Below are 18,238 nucleotides of genomic sequence, written 5' to 3'. Positions count from 1 at the left end.
TCGGTGACGGCGCCCGACAGCGACCGGTATGAGTTCCATAGGATTTACATCAGGCGAATTTGGTCGCCGAGACATTAACGTGGGTTCACGATAATATTCCTCAAACCACCGTAGCACGGTTCTAGCTCCGAGATACAGACAATTATATTGCTGAAACCGTTGGAGAAGACATCAGGCATGAAGGGATGCAGATGGTTCGCAGCTGTCAGCGTCTTCGATTACTACCACAGATCCCATGCAGTAGAAGGAGAATGTCACCCTTAGCATAATAGTGCACCCAACAGCCTGCGTCAGGGGCGCGTTGGACATTTCGAGCTGCCGTTCACCTCGACGACGGAATTAGAGGAGACGACCATTGATCTAGTGTAGCAAAAACGTGATTCATCCGAAGAGCCAACCTGTTTGCCTTGATCGACGGTCGAAATCCGATGGTCCCGTGCCCACTGTAGTCCTAAATGACGATATCTTTGGGTCAACAAGTGACACGTAGGGGCGATCTGCTGCGGATCTCCGTGTTCAATAATGTAGATGAATGGTGTGCTCTGGAACACTTGTGCGTGCACCAGCGTTTTGCTCTTTCAGCAGAGATGCCATAGATCACCACCTACCCTACTTTACAGAGCAGACAGGCCTCCGAACCCCATGTTCTGTGAAGTGTCGTGGATGTCCAACCATTTACCGCTTAATAGTAGTTTCACTGTCCTACCTCTGTCCGTAAATGCTCACGACAGTAGCAAGTGAAGATTCGACAACCTTCGCCGTTTTCGAGATACTCGTTCACAGACTTTGCATAAAAATAATCTACCCTTTGTCAAAGTCGCTTATCTCAATGGATTTTTCCCTTTTGCAGCCCATATCTTCGCTAGGGTGATCCCCCTCTCTGTCTTCTCCGCTTACGTACTTTAGTTACCGCTTCATGTGCCCGCAACGCCATCAGGTGGCATGCAAGGTCGCAGTGGACAGTGATCATAATGTTTTAGCTTATCGGTGTACACTTGATTGATGTAAGCGTGTTGCATTTGAAGAGGAGAGTACGAAGACAGCGAAATGCGTCGTGCATAAAACAAATAATATCCGTGCAATGAGTTTTATTTGTAATATGGTTCAAATGGCTCTGAGCACTATGGGACTTAACTTCTAAGGTAATCAGTCCCCTAGAACTTAGAACTACATAAACCTAACTAACCTAAGGACATCACACACATCCATGCCCAAGGCAGGATTCGAACCTGCGACCGTAGCAGCAGCGTCGTTCCGGAGTGAAGCTTCTAGAACCGCTCGGCCACAGCGGCCGGCTGACGGGAGTTTAACAGACTTTTTAACGGAGAATGGTAGTTAAAGCTAGACACATGGGACATTCCATTACGGAAATCGATAGAAAATTCAATATTTCGAGATCCACAGTGTCGAGAGCGTGCCGAGAAAACCAAATTTCATATATTACTTCTCATCACAGTCAACGCTGTGGCCTTCACTAAACGACCGAGAGCAGCGGCGTTAGCATAGGGTTGTCAGTGCTAACAGACAATCAACACTGTGAAATAACCGCAGAAATCAGTGTGCGACGTGCATCGAACGTATCCGTTAGGACAATGCGGCGAAATCTGGCGTTAATGAGCTATGGCAGCAGAGGACCAACACGAGTGCCTTTGCTGATAGCACGACATCGCCTGCAGCTCCTCTCCTGGGGTCGTGACCATATCAGTTGGGCCCTAGATGACTGTAAACCTCGTTCTGGTCAGATGAGTCCCGGTTTCAGTTGGTAAGAGCCGATGGTAGGGTTCGAGTGTGGTGCAGACGCCATGAACCCATGGATCAAAGTTGTCAACAAGGCACTGTACAAGCTGGTAGTGGCTCCATAACGGTGTAGGGTGTGTTCAGATGGACTAAACTGGGTCTTCTGGCCCAACTGAACTTATCACTGACCGGAAATAGTTATGTTCGCCTTCTTGGAGACCCTTCTGCAGCCATTCATGGGCTTCGTGTTCCCAAACAACAGTGGAACGTTTATAGATGACAAGGTATCATGTCACCAGGCCACAACTGTTCGCGATTGGTTTGAAGAATATTCTGGATAATTTGAGAGAATGGTTTGGCCACCAATATCGCCCAACATGAATTCGATAGAACATTTATGAGACATAAGCGAGAGGTCAGTTCGTGCAAAAATCCTGCACCGGCAACACTTTCGCAGTTACGGACAGCTACAGACTCAGCATGGCTCAATATTTCTGCAGCGGTCCTTCAACGACTTGTTGAGTCCATGCCATGTCGATTTGCTGCACTACGCCAAGCAGAAGCAAGTCCGACACGGCATTAGGAGATATCCCATGACTTGTAGTTGCAGATCCGTGTACATCACTTTATACATTTTTATTGCATGTTTCCTACGATGTACACTGCTGGCCATTAAAATTGCTACACCACGAAGATGACGTACTACAGACGCGAAATTTAACTGACAGGAAGAAGATGCTGTGATATGCAAATGATTAGCTTTTCAGAGCATTCACACAAGGTTGGCGCCGTTGGCGACACCTACAACGTGCTGACATGAGGACAGTTTCCAACCGATTTCTCATACACAAACAGCAGTTGACCGGCGTTGCCTGGTGAAACGTTGTTGTGATGCCTCGTGTAAGGAGAAGAAATGGGTACCATCACGTTTCCGACTTTGATAAAGGTCGGATTGTAGCCTATCGCGATTGCGGTTTATCGTATCGCGATATTGCTGTTCGCGTTGGTCGAGATACAATGACTGTTAGCAAAATATGGAATCGGTGGGTTCAGTAGGGTAATACGGAACGCCGTGCTGGATCCCAACGGCCTCGTGTCACTAGCAGTCGAGATGACAGGCATCTTATCCTCATGGAACCATCTGCACGAACAGTTCGACAGCGTTTGCAGCAGCATGGACTATCAGCTCGGAGACCACGGCTGCGATTACCCTTGATGCTGCATCACAGACAGGAGCGCCTGCGATGGTGTACTCAACGACGAACCTAGGTGCACGAATGGCAAAACGTCATTTTTTCGGATGAATCCAGGTTCTGTTTACAGCATCATTATGGTCGCATCCATGTTTGGCGCACGGTGAACGCACATTGGAAGCGTGTATTCGTCATCGCCATACTGGCGTATAACCCAGCTTTGGTGGTATGGGGTGCCAATGGGTACACGTCTCGGTCACCTCTTGTTCGCATTGACGGCACTTTGAACAGTGGACGTTACATTCCTGCGAAACCCTACATTTCAGCAGGATAATGCACGACCGCATGTTGCAGGTCCTGTACCAGCCTTTCTGGATACAGAAAATGTTCGACTGCTGCCCTGGCCAGCACATTCTCCAGATCTCTCACCAATTGAAACGTCTGGTCAATGGTGCCAAGCAACTGGCTCGTCACAATACGCCAGTCACTACTCTTGATCAACTGTGGTATCGTGTTGAAGCTGCATGGGCAGCTGTACCTGTACTCGCCATCCAAGCTCTGTTTGACTCAATGCCCAGGCGTATCAAGGCCGCTATTACGGCCAGAGGTGGTTGTTCCGGGTACTGATTTCTCAGGACCTATGCACCCAAACTGCGTGAAAATATAATCACATGTCAGTTCTAGTATAATGTATTTGTCCAATGAATACCTGTTTATCATCTGTATTTCTTCTTGCTGTAGCAATTTTAATGGCCAGTAGCGTAATTTCTTTCACGATTTAGCCTCTGAGTATTTTGAACTTAAATTTATACTGACATAGTTTAACCAGTACCGCAGCTGGTGATTATATTTGGAGGCAGCTACAATGAAGGAGATTGCCTAGTGTGGACTCGCGCAGCTCTTTAGCTGTGCCCGCGGTGTCCGCATACATTTTATCGACGGCCGCTGGCAGCTGGTAACGAGAAGCCGTCGCGATAAGACAAACGCTTCCGGTGAAACACCGCAGCTGAAAATGGGGCGCCTGGTTTAGCTCGTCACTCCATACGGGCCTCAGCAGCCCACGTGGTGAGCGCGGGAGAGCGGCGGGCTGTTTGCTGTTCTCTACTTTCTGTCAGATCTGCGTCTAACTCAGAGAGGATACTTATTCTCCGTTTTCTCTCTTTTAATTTGTGCAGTTTTTATTTATACCTGTCTGTACGAGTACCCATAGTAGACTAAGGGACTTTACAACCAAATACCAGGCTGGCAATGCGGAAGCCGGAATCTTTCTAAGCCGGTGTCTTTCTAGTGGCGGCATTCTATTTGTTTATTTAACCAGGCAAGATTAGTACCATCACACCCTCTCATATATCTAACTAGTCATTTTACGTTACTTTTATCGCGATAAGCGTGTTATAAGCATAGCTGAGCAACGTTGATCAAAAAATTTTTACTTCGCTAATCGTTAACCCGTTACTAAAAAATAACTTCATTAAGCGTTAAAGGAGATTTATCGGAAGTTAAATAGTAAATCCTATATGTCAGTATAGTGAAATCAGCAAGCGAATCGAACGTATTACCGTTGATTAAATAAAAATGTTTAGATTGGGGAAGTTTAGGTAGGACATCAAAGATAAATAAAAACAGTTTAATCATTTAGTTTTATAATTATTTATTTATCAATGTTATATCGCGGCAGAAGCAAGAGACAGGAGAATCAGATAGTACCTGATATAAAGTGCGTATTTCCCTTCATGCATATCAACATGTTAAAGCTTTCATCCGAGAACGAGGCTTGTCTAGGAGAGAAAACATCACTGCCAACAGAAAATTCGATTCCATGATTTAGTTTCCACAGTCAGTCCACAAACAAAAAACCAAAACAGCCAACACGTAGTTTTTCTCGCTCGCAGTCGATTGTTTACATAATCGCACGCACCTCCTGCACTAAACTAATATACTACAACAATACTTGAATAATGAATGTCGATCAGTTACATTCAGACCATGCGCAAGGAATATAAATAAAGGTTTCTTCTTTAATAAATATGCCAACATTCATGCACAGGTGCGCTCACAATAAATGACAACAGATTGTCGTTAAATATTTTTTAAATAATTATTTATGCCTTCTTAACAGAAGAGGCTTTTGGTTCTCTTTACAATTGTGGTGTCCGCTAACACGTGCGATTGACTTCTTTTAAATTAGCACAGTTTTTAGTACCACTAGTATTCAACATTTAAATAAAGATACTGGCAAAATACTGAACTGTTCTGTAAGTAAATACACAAGTATGACAAAATATCAGGTATTAGTGCTGTATTCATTTGCTGTGTGAATGTGGAGAATAGGATGTTCTGACAAACATTTGCATAACGAAATCGACCTAAAAACGTCTTATATCAATAAATAAAATAAATATAGATACATAGCTGCCGGCCGGAGTGGCCGTGCGGTCCTAGGCGCTACAGTCTGGAACCGAGCGACCGCTACGGTCGCACGTTCGAATCCTGCCTCGGGCATGGATGTGTGTGATGTCCTTAGGTTAATTAGGTTTAATTAGTTCTAAGTTCTAGGCGACTGATGACTTCAGAAGTTAAGTCGCATAGTGCTCAGACCCATTTGATACATAGCTTTCAGGGATGATAGTTATAGTATGATATCATCTGAGATACCGTTTGTTGAAATATAGAGATTGATTGTGTAAGTGTTTATTCACTGTGAAATATCAACTTCTGTTGTTTTAAAGATATTGAAATACTGTCGTATCATTGGATGCGCCTCATTAATCTGAGATCGTCGATGTATTCAGATTTGCATTAATACTGTACTGTGAGATATAGTCGAATCTCAAAGAGCTGTAACTTAGCCATCTATAAGATTGTCTGACACTCCGCCATTTCTTGGAGGATCTCCTGTACAGAGGCCATGCGAGCATCAGCCGTCAAAATTGCCAGCTTAGGGACTTTCCCCATTTCCGGTTACGCGCTTCTTGTCTCTGCATCTGCGCTCGCCTGGGGCGGGCGCCGACTCGTACCCGTACAAGCAAGCAAATTCAGCTCTGCTCAGTACTAGCCCTACGTGGACGAATAACCCGCCTAGATACTCGTAACGCTACAGGGTGGAAGAGAGAGAGAGAGAAAAAGAGTAACGTTAAAACAACGAGTTATTAAAAATGCGGAAAAGAAAGTAACGTGACCGATTGAGAGATGAAAGTGCGAGCTAACATCCCAAAGATGTTCGGGCTCACATGCGGTTCCTCGTCGTCGAAATGTCTTGGCTCAAACTCGTCTAGGGGTTGAACCGTATGTTTCGCATTACACGCCCTAAATTAGACACTTGTGACCCTTTGGTTAAATTGTCTGGCTGATGGCAAGTTTGCGAAATACAAAGTTAACATAACATATAATAACAGTAATAATAATATCGGGAACGAAATTAACGACCCATAAATGATGCAGGCCACACAGCTGCGATCTGGTTAGAATAATGTTTATTCAGAAAGCAAAATAATAGCGAAAGTGGACGTATTTAGAGTTACTGTTACACTCGAGCGCATATCCATTTGGCACATTTCGATCATTCACAATCTCATCGCGAAATACAAGTTATCTACGCGAAAAGTTAGAGTTCACACCAGGAGCGCAGCTGCTCAGCGCTCAGAGACTCAGTCCCGCGATAGCACACAAGGCGAAATTTTCTAAGTCGTTTCACTTCCCATCTGCCTGAAGACCGACTGTCCGCTTTCGCGTCTCAGTCCGAACTGTCCACTTTGGTGTCTCCAGCCGAACTGTCCGCTTTCGCGTCTGCACCAGCACTCTGTCCCTCTGCCCGTCCCCGGCTGCGTTTCCCGCGCACCTCGCTCAACTGACTGGTGTAGCTCCCTTTCCTGAAGCCGTCCATCTGATGGGCTGCAGCTTATTCTACATTAATTTACATTTTAACATATTTAAATAATCAAAGCTTGACCAATATCACGTTCTCAATAAAGTAACAATAATATCCATTACATAATAAACGTTAAATTCTTTTACATAAAAACCAAAACAATTTCCTTCTTCGCTTTGAATGCCACGGCCTGAAGCATTCCACCAATGTGCTTTCTGATAAATAAATAAAGAACAAAAGTAACTATTATGCACTAAACCTTACAACCAATATTCTGTTACCTAATGATTCAATAAGGTGTCATGCTGTCATCGTGTTTTGTGTGGAGGAAATGATGATCTGATGCTTAACTGTAAATAATGATAATTTAAATTTACTATATCTTTCAAACAAATAAAGTTACAGAGTTGATATTTATAACGTTTGTAATTTTAATGATGCGCTCCTGTATGAAATGTCGGTCGTTAAGATTGACCAAAGCGTTCAGATTTTAGCATTCAGGTCTTTGTTACAAAACTTGCTAATTTCACTTAAACAGTAAATCCTAAACTATTATAGATATGATCAATATTCAATTTTTATTGAGATCACCATGAAAATTTTTGGGGGGATGGCAGATTAAAATCACTGCGGCTTGAGTCCCTGCATTACTACAGAATTAAATAGTTTTCATAAATGTTTCCCTTTATGGCCGATCTTAGGTCCGCCATATTTAACACTGTTACATCTCCTTGGCCACAAACGGCTTCTGCTGGGTTTCACTATGACGTTGGTTCTCGTCTGTCTCACTCGCACCCCACAGCGTTTAGGCCTCAATAGACAATAGAAGCCTGTGAGTTTCCCCATCTCGTGGTGAATCTGCGCCCTGGAGGACAGGGTTCGTTTCACAATTCCATATTTTTAAATGAGAGCGCAATGCTCGTTAACTCACAAAAGGAAAGAGAAGCGGAGGAGGAGGAGATTAGTGTTTAACCTCCCGACGAAGACGATGTCATTAGAGACGGAGCACAAGCTCGGATTAGGTAAGGGTGGAGAAGGAAGGCGGTCATGCCCTTTCGAAGGAACCATACCGGCCGGCCGGTGTGGCCGTGCGGTTCTACGCGCTTCAGTCTGGAACCGCGTGACCGCTACGGTCGCAGGTTCGAATCCTGCCTCGGGCATGGATGTGTGTGATGTCCTTAGGTTAGTTAGGTTTAAGTAGTTCTACGTTCTAGGGGACTGATGACCACAGATGTTAAGTCCCATAGTGCTCAGAGCCATTTGAACCATACCGGCATTTGTCTGAAGCGATTTAGGGAACTCACAGAAAATGTAAATCAGGATGGCCAGACGCATTTTTGAACCGTCGTCCTCCCGAATGCGAGTCCAGTGTGCTAAGTTTACCACTGCGCTACACCGCTCGGTACGAGAAAGAAGCGTAACGGAGAACAGTGGGACTATGTGCTTTACTGTTTGACGGAGGGAATACTGTCCAATATGTTAATTTTGGGGGAAAAGATATGGGGGTGGCAAAAGGAATTACTCCAACTTCTTAAAAGCAACAGGGCACTGAGTTGTACCAAGAGTACAGGGGAACTTTTTCCAGAGGCGGAAAGCAGCAACAGAGAAGGAGTTGCCAAATGTTTTTGGTCTATGAAGGGGCACAGCAAGGATATTAGTTAAGTGAGGCCTTGGAGTTTCACTTATGATGAACTGACAAGTACTTAATCTTTGATGCAAGTGCGTACTGACAAAACATTTGTCTTATGACCTCCCGAAGAAATAAATTAACCCTATGGGATGGGAAATATAATTTAATTCTAGAACTGTATGTCCAAAGCAAAAAAATTGAAAAAGTGAACACGTAGAGTATATGCAAACTTGTGTGTTAATGTGTGTACAGAGTACAGTCGACGACTTCCGCGACATGTGCTTTGCTGCTAGGTAGCGATGCGATCGGCCATGCATGTACTCATGCATTCACTTATTGAATATAGGTAGAAAAAATATAAATGCCTGCGGATGCTGAAATGATAATGGTTTTCTCTTTATAAGATCCTTGTGCGTAGTCGTGTGTTTACGGGTATCCCTACTGAGCTGGTGTCAGCTACCTGCTTGCATAGTCTACGCCAGTCTTCTATGCTTTAATAGGTATGTTTGCAAAAGCGAAGTATGCTGTCACGTAAGGAGTAAAACCTGTTACTCGATTCCGTCACGGATGAAATATGGTAATAGGCGAGTGGGCAGTGAAGTGTACCGTAAGGCAGCAAATGAGTCATCAATCAGGCGCTGATGTCACACAGAGAGAAAAGGAAGAGAAAACTGCTAGTGCTAGGCTAGAATGTCGTTTACTAGTCGTATCGAGGAGGCACCGAGATCTGTTGGGAAATTTATCAGACAAGAGTGGTGCTTCATACGGATCTCAATTAGCAGAGTTTTTCCTTTTGTTTTCGATAAAATTATGCGTTAAATGGCCGCTAGCAGCCTGAACCACTGCCTGATTTAATTCAGCGGCACTCCAATACTCGTGTTTCACTTTTGTTGGAGTTCGTCTTAGCACCTCTTTTCAAAACAGCATCCATTTCTTTCTGCTAATCGTCTAAGTCCATTGCTGTCTCTGACAGAATTATAATGTCATAGACAGATATCAAAGTTTTTATTTCTTCTCCCTGAACTTTAATTCATTTTCCAACTTTCACCTTGCTTTCCTTTACTGCATGTTTTATACACAGATTGAACAACATTAGGGCCGACCGCTGTGGAGGAGCGGTTCTAGGCGCTTCAGTCCGGAATCGCACTGCAGCTACAGTCGCAGGTTCGAATCCTGCCTCGGGCATGGATGTGTGTGATGTCCTTAGGTTAGTTAGGTTTAAGTAGTTCTAAGTCTAGGGGACTGATGACCTCAGATGTTAAGTCCCATAGTGCTTAGAGCCATTTGAACAATTTTTTTGAACAACATAAGGGATAGGGTACAATCCTCTCTCACTTCCTGTCGACTACTGCCTCCCTTTGATGTCCTTCGATTCTTATAATAATAGTCTGGTTTCTATAAGAGTTGTAGATAATCGTTAGTACATACTACTTTATCACTGTTAAATTCAGAATTTCAAAGAGTGTATTCCACACAGCATTCTCAAAAACTGGCCTTGAATACGAACTGCCCGCCGGAGTGGCCGTGCTGTTCTAGGCGCTAAGTCTGGAACCGAGCGACCGCTACGGTCGCAGGTTCGAATCCTGCCTCGGGCATGGATGTGTGTGATGTCCTTAGGTTAGTTAGGTTTAATTAGTTCTAAGTTCTAGGCGACTGATGACCTCAGAAGTTAAGTCGCATAGTGCTCAGAGCCATTTCAACCATTTGAATACGAACTAAATAAACCTGGCTGCAGTGCTTTGTTAGGAACGGAGTTTATCCAAGCAGTTGCGACCAATAATGTCATGTGCACAACAAGATTCGGTTTAAACCCATACTGTACGTTTCCTCCTAACTAACATCCAGACAGTTGAACTTGTGTGCTTAGGGCAGGTTGGGGGGGGGGGGGGGGGGGGAGGGCGGCAGAGGGAAATGATTCTGTATCCCACTCTGACTTGTGGCACGTGCGGCAGGCAGTTATCTGACAACACTAGAAGCCGGAGCGCGCCGCATACCGGCTGACGCAATAACGCCGCGCATCTTGCTGGCTGTGGGTGCTGGGCTGTGCGGTAGGTGATGTCACCGTGTTTACAGCACAGAGCCGTCTGGCGACGCCTGGATTCTTGTGACCAAGTCGCGTATAACCTTGAAACTATTCACACACCGGACACATTACCAACCTAATTTCTGCGTTTTGTGGCATATCTGACATACACTAAAGCGCCAAAGAAACTGGTATAGCCATGCCTATTCAGACACATAGATATGTAAACAGGTAGAACACGGAGCTGCGATCTGCAACACCTGTATTAGACAACAAGTATCTGGCGCAGTTGTTATATGGTTTAATGCTGCTACAATGACAGGTTAGCAAGATTTAAATGAGTCTGAAAGTGGTGCTATAGTCGGAGCACGAGCGATGGGACACACCATCTCCGACATAGCGATGAAGTGGAGATTTTCCCGAACGACTTGTTACGAGTGTACCGTGAAAGTCAGGAATTCGGTAAAACATCAACTCTCCGAGATCCCTGGGGCCGGAAAAAGATCCTGCAAGAACGGGACCAACGACGACTGAAGAGAGTCGTTAAACGTGACAGAAATGCAACCCTTCTGCAAATTGATGCAGATTTTAATGCTGGGTCATCAACAAGTGTCAGCGTGGGAACCTTTCAACGAAACATCATCGATAAGGGCTTCCGGAGCCCAAGGCCCACTCGTGTATCCTTGATGACTGGGCAACACAAAGCTCTACGCCTCGCCTCGGCTCGTCAACACCGACGCTGGACTGTTGATGACTGGAAACATGTTGCCTAGTCGGACGAGTATAGCTTCAAATTGTATCGAACTGATGGAGATGTAAGGGTATGGAGACAACCTCATGAATCCATGTACCCTGCATGTCAGCAGCGGGCTGTTCAAACTGGTCGAGATTCCGGGCATGAGCAGTTCGAGTGATATGGGTTCCCTGATACGTCTATATACGACTCTGACAAGGTGACACGTAAGCACGTAAGCATCCTGTCTGATAACCTGCACCCATTCATGTCAATTATGCATTCCGACGGACTTGGGCAATACCAGCAGGACAATACGACACCCCACACGTCCAAAATTGCTACGGAGTGGCTCCAGGAACTGTCTTCTGAGTTGAAACGCTTCCGCTGGCCTCGAAACTCCCAAGATACGAAGATTATTGAGCATATCTGGAATGCTTTGCAAAGTACTGTTCAGAAGAGATCGTCAGTTCCCTGCAGCACAACTTCAGACAGTTGTCTAGTCCATGCCACGCCGTGATGCGGTGCTTCTGACTGCTCGAGGGGGCCCTACAGGATATTAGGCAGGTGCACCAGTTTCTTTGACTCTACAGTGTATATATGCTAGCGAAGCCTGCAGGGTGTGCTGCTGTATTTGACAACGAATGTCACCTGTGCAACACTCTCAATACGTTGCAAGTATCAGTCGTGGTCAGAACAACGTTCTGTGTAGTTTTGGGTGCATTGTGTCGGAGGTAAGTGAATTCCGTGGGAAAATTGTTGATGCTCATATGGTGGGTTCCTCCGTAATTAAGGTAGCCGAAGTTTTAGGTGTTTCAGGAGGCACCGTATCGAATATTTATACCGCCTACAAGGAAAGGGGAATAACATCATCCGCCAAGCCACAACGCAGGTGAAAGTGTGTGTTGATTGATCGTGGAAGAAGCTCGTTAAAGAGGAAAGAGGACGACAGATGGAAAAGTCACTACACAACTGAATGTAGCACTCGATAATCTTGTCAGCATCAGAACAACACGAAGAGGGCTCCATAAGTGGGAGTTGCAGGGCGAGCTGTAATTCCGGAACTACGCATCACTAGGCTGATACAAATGCCCATAACTGGTTCAAATGGCTCAACTGCTGAGGTCATCAGTCCCCTAGAACTTAGAACTAGTTAAACCTAACTAACCTAAGGACATCACACACATCCATGCCCGAGGCAGGATTCGAACCTGCGACCGTAGCGGTCTCGCGGTTCCAGACTGCAGCGCCTAGAACCGCACGGCCACTTCGGCCGGCTACAGAACGACAAATTCTGTTTATTCTTTTTGTTATTGCTACAATCGATTGCGTTAGGTACTCTCCCTTTAGTACAAACCATGTTAAAAACAATATTAAGGACACTATCGGCGTTCATTGGATATCATATTCAACAGTATAGCTTACTGTCCACATGGACCGCTAGCGTCGCAGTGTATAACAAGTGAGCACGACTGTCACAACTGTATGTGAATTGTTCAAAAGCAGTCTTAATCGCATTTATTATTATTATACCGCCAACCGGTTTACACTGTGGAATTATAGATATCCGTCTGAGAGACTCCGTTACACAACAGCCAAAATTATGTAAATTTTAAATTATGTTACCCATTGGTCGACTGCTGGTGGTGTTACTTCTTTCTACTAAACGGCAGGAAACTAAGCGAGACTAACCTTTCGTATGGGCTTAAAAAGCGTGCTGAGATCACGTGAATAGACGACAACACCCCCAGCGGCGATCAACCGCATTTAATACAGTTTATTAAATGTAATTACTAGTCAGCTTGGTTAAACATAAATTTAAGTGACAGTAAATAACAGAAACGGTGAGAGGCACCCACATGCCTTGCTCATACTGTGGCATCAAGCAGTCAGGCCTGCAAGATGAGTGGTCTGCCAAGAGAGTGGATTCATTCTTATTTATCGAGTAACATGAACTCTCGTACTCACAATTAATTTACAAATTATCCTCCTGTATGAATAATACGCAACGGAAACGCACATCTGACTATCAGTAATTTACCGAACTCTGACTGTTCGCTACGCACTGGCAATACCACATTTTCTTTTTGTCTTTTATTTAACGGCTTTTATCAACACGTGGCCACCGCACTGAATATGAATGGCGCACACATTATAAATTCGGGACATCATGACAACATACAATTCGAAGGAAAAGTCCACCAATCTTTTTCTTTTCACTATCTTATTTATTCCGATAAATTCTATAACCTAAACACACAAATTCTATAACCTACAACAATAACACATGAGAAATTCCGCCCAGTGGGCATGGCTTTACTTTGGTGAGTCTCTACCTTATGGTCTCGTAATTATTTAACGCTACAGTGCACTTTCTGGATAGGATGGTGGATCTTTTATTATATCTCACACTTCGACTCTCACAATCATCATCACGAGCGGTACAGAAGGAACAAGCATAACCCACTAATCTTTTGAAACTACCTTGCTACTCTCTCATGCAAACCACACATACCCAAATTACATGACATACACCACACTACAACATGGAATACAATACAATAAATAGTCACAACACTATCACATTCAGCTTTCCCACTTCAATTAGTATTTATCCCAGTTTCACACGACACTGCCCCACTTCGTAGTTCTTCTTTCCTACTATGAACTCTGGAGATATATGCACGTCTTCCTGTGCAATGCAAGCCAAGTGGCGTTGCTGGATAGACGGCTGACTCACCTTGCTTCTCTCTCAGAGTATTATAGTTTGAATCAAGCGTCACACGGAAACATAACATGCAAAGTAATATTAAGAGCATATTCATCACACACGAGAGTCCTCAACTGATACCATGGACGAGTACTTCTCTTTATCCTTTGTCTCATACACAGATTGAGACTCACACAGTACTCACCACGTGGAAGTACTCGTCTCTAATTTCAAGTCCTGCACACGCCATTTCTTAAATATTTCAACTTATAGTACACACGCTAGTAATTCAGCTTAACTTAAGCACACGGAAGTATTTCAACTTATTGCTACACGTGGTTTCATTGTGACCGTTGGTCACTTCCGAAGATTACTACGATCCCATTAATATTACCTGCCAGACATTTAATTCTCCCCACAAAAGTTCCTGAAATAGAGAAATTATTATTTCAAACTACTCTTAAATATTCCACATGCATACCATGTCTCCACTCTTTTGTCATTACGGAGCACAACTAAAACAGGTCTTAACAGCACAAGATCCAGCGGCAGAGTGCTGAAACATGGCCGTTCTTCAGGTCCTCTCGCACCTCTGTCGAAGTGGGGGAGCACCTTGCTACCGTATTGGTCAGCCACATTTCAGGCGCTCAAAGCTCAGGTAAATTTCATCTCTTTGGTCCCACCAAAGGTGGACAAAGGATCGTCTCAAAGATGATCATATATTCACATTCACTATCTGCGGTTACCAGACGACCATGCATTCATTCATTTCACAGATCTCACCAAACTGGACGTAGGGATTTATCTTGAGGGAGTGCACATGTGATCAATTAAATAAATAAATCGTCATTCTTTCCCACACTGGTGTCCGGCTTCGCTGTATTAATTGAAATTGAGTTATTATTAGAAAAAATATGTTGTTCAGACAAGAATAATGAAGTATGTTGTACCTATTTTCAATGTCGGGCGGTACTGTACCGTTTCAACGGAACCACTCCATTTAAAAAAAGTTACAATTATAGAGTTAATTATAAAATAATAATAAATGTTCTGCAGTTAACTCGTAAAATTCGTAAAAGTATATTACATTATGTGCCATAATATAAAGTAAAACAATTTGTGACACAAAAAACTGGTGTATTCTTGTATTATAATATATCTATTCGTACATTTACGTAGAAAACATTTGAGTCAATTTACTGAAACGGCTAAAATGGAAGGACTACAGAGCCCTCTACTCCTCGTGGTGAGGACGCCGTTGCCATGGTTTATAAAGCGTATATCAGGCGTCCTCTAGTCTGTGTAGCACCCCCACCCTGAAATACCTTGGCCTCACCCTCAACCGACACCTCACCTGGACCCCTCGTCTCCAGACCGTCCAGCAGAAAGCCCATTCCCGCCTCCGCCTTCTGAAACTCCTGTCTGGCCGGACATGGGGATTGCGTCCTTCTACCATCCTCCACACCTACAAATCCCTCATCCGTCCTATCCTCTGTTATGCCAGTGTTGCCTGGATCTCCGCCCCCACCCGCTTTTACAAGGCCCTCCAAATCCTTGAACGCCTTGCGCTCCGCCTTGCCTCCCGTATCCGCCTGCCTTCCCCCACACGGCTCCTGTATGAACTGATCCCCTTCCCCCACCTCCTCCTGTTCCTACAACATCTCCGCATCCTTTACATTGCCCGCAGGCTTGAGCCCCCCCACCCTCTGGTTTCCTCCTTCCTCTCCACCCCCTGCCCACTGCCGCGCCTCTATCGCTGTATCCCTCCCTCTCTCCACCTCCACATCCTCCATCTCCTTCATCAGGGCAATTTCCAGCGCCTCCCCCTCCCAGATGACGAACTTTGCTGTGACATCTACCCTTCCTTCCAACTATAACCTGGCCTTGTTCCTCCCTCCTCCCCATGGCCCCCTTCTTCCTCTCCACTCCTTCTCCCAGAGCGGATTTTCCTCCTTATCCCCCCCCCCCCCTGGGACCCTGCACCCTATCCTTGCCTCTTTCCTTCCCACATCCCTCCCTACCTGGCCCTCTTCAGCGCGCCCCCCCCTCATCTCCCCCCTCTCTTCCTCTCCATCCCTTCTTCAGGTCTCCCTCATCTCCTTACACCTGGCAGATCCTCCGTTTTGATCATCATCAGTGTGCCACATCAGTGTTGCGTTTAGTGCTGTTTCTCCTGTGTGTCAAGAGGTGTGATTTTAATTGTGTACTGCCTTGAGGTTCGCCGTCAGTGTTTGTTCTGTGCTACGCCATCCATCGATACCTTTTATGCTCCAGTCATACTGTGCCTTGTGTTCTTTTAATTGTCGCAGTGTGTGGCCTTTTCTGTGTGCTACTTTTAAACAGTTTTTTATCTCCATTTTACAGTCGCCCCGTTTTTTACCTATTGCCTTCCATTATGTTCCCCCTTTTTTATATCTATGTTCACCATATTCTCTCCTTTGTTATTTTTAAATGTCTTCTATTGTTTGTTCTATGTCTTTCGGCTGAAGAGCAGCGCATATGCTGCTGCCAGCCCGCCCCGATGGGGAATTGAAATACAATAAAGAAAAAAAAATTGTGTAGCGAGGACGCCGTCGTCATGGTAGCAGCTGGTGTGTTCGTATGGTGTTATCTTTGTCGTGGCCACGGCGTTCGTTGCCGTGGTAGCGGTATGTCATGGCTCTTCATCCCCAGAGGTGTTGTCACTTATTTGAGGTTATGGAAATATCGACAATCAAGGAAACCTAAAAAAATCCAAAGATAGGATAAAAGTTTACGACACGTTTGTAGTACCCATTAAAGAAATTAAAGTATTAAAATAATGGGATGGGATCTTTTTCCATATCTAAAGGCTGTACGAAGAGTGCTTTATTACGTGCTGTTCCAGTAGTATGTTCTTAAAATCTGGCATTAAAACTTCTCCCTGTTTGCCCGATGTAAATTTCGCTACAGTCTTTACAAGTCAATTTACAAATTCTTGATTTAACAAGCATCTTGTTTTTAACATATCCTATACTATGCCCAAGACTATTAGCTATGGTATTTGTAGAGAAAGCAGTCGTAACATCCGAATTCTTGAGCAGTTTGTTTATCTTATCTGATATAGTCCCCATATACAGAATCTTCGCAAAAGTTCTCTTTTCGGGTATTTTCGCCTGTCTGACGCGTATTTTCTGTTGTATCGTCTCTACTATATTTGCGTTATATCCATTAGATATCGCAATTTGCTTTAATATGTTAATCTCCTGTTTCTGTTCCGGTATTAGTGGTATTCTATTCAACCTATGTATCATTGTATGTGTGTGTGTTTTTTTCTTAGCTTAGTGTATCTGAAACCAAAAATGGGATTTACGTTTTACAGAAATAAAGTCTACACTAAGCATAACTAAGAACATGTTTTAATGAAAATTATTTCAACACTGAAAAAGACAGAATTATTTGACGAGCAAAGTAATATAGGATGTTATTTGACGCTCAGAAAAAAAGAGATGCCAAGGATAAAGCAAAAAGCGCAATTTACTGCGTCCTAACCACTGATGTATTTGCAAGTATTTTCTCCAGCAAATAAATGCATATGTTTTGAAATGTTTGGACGACACTTTTCCTATTCTTTCACCCCTCAAGAGTGTAGCGAATATACCACACAACCTTTGGCAAGAACATTCGACCATAAATTTTTCTTTGGCCATTAATAAACTTTATTGTCGTTGGTTGTTCCTACATTTTGTTACTATATTTCGATTTTTTCATGAAAAACGTTGTTGCGCGTAACCTCAGTTTCGCAATTCGGGAGTCAAGCTGCACAGGAGCCAGCCAATCCGCAGTTCTGGTGCTGATGTATAAACAGGCGCGTACAGAGATGCTAACGAAGGCCAACAAACGACAGCGAACCGCTTCGTTGGCCGATACTTGCTTAGTGTGTACGGGCGGCAAATCAGAGCCAATGCTGCGGTTGCCCTTCGTTGCTATCTGTCTGCAGACAGTAACATCAAAGCGTTGGCTGTTGGTTGCCGTTGGGACCTCTCTCCTAGCGTGGACGCCAGGACAAATGTCGTTGGTTCAATAGCGATTTGCTGTGTCTCTAGAAAGTGTGTGTTTACGTTTTTCAGGACAGCGACAAGTCGCGCTAAGTATTTTTTATTGACCAATTTCGCTTTTTATGGAAGAACAGCATGATCAGAAATTCTGGATTTTACAGTTTATAGTACAGTAGTTGACTCTTAAAGTAAAGGAGCGAAATCAGTGAGTACAAGATACTACGTGCGACTTGCGACTGTCCTGAAAAACTTATTTGAACAGTTGCGTTTCCCACACAGGCAATGCCCGTTCTCACTGAGGGTGTGTATTTATTATGTTTAAGAATAC

This window comes from Schistocerca americana, chromosome 5 (genome assembly GCF_021461395.2).
Source record: "Schistocerca americana isolate TAMUIC-IGC-003095 chromosome 5, iqSchAmer2.1, whole genome shotgun sequence".
Classification (NCBI taxonomy): domain Eukaryota; kingdom Metazoa; phylum Arthropoda; class Insecta; order Orthoptera; family Acrididae; genus Schistocerca; species Schistocerca americana.
This window is presented reverse-complemented; position numbering follows the sequence as displayed.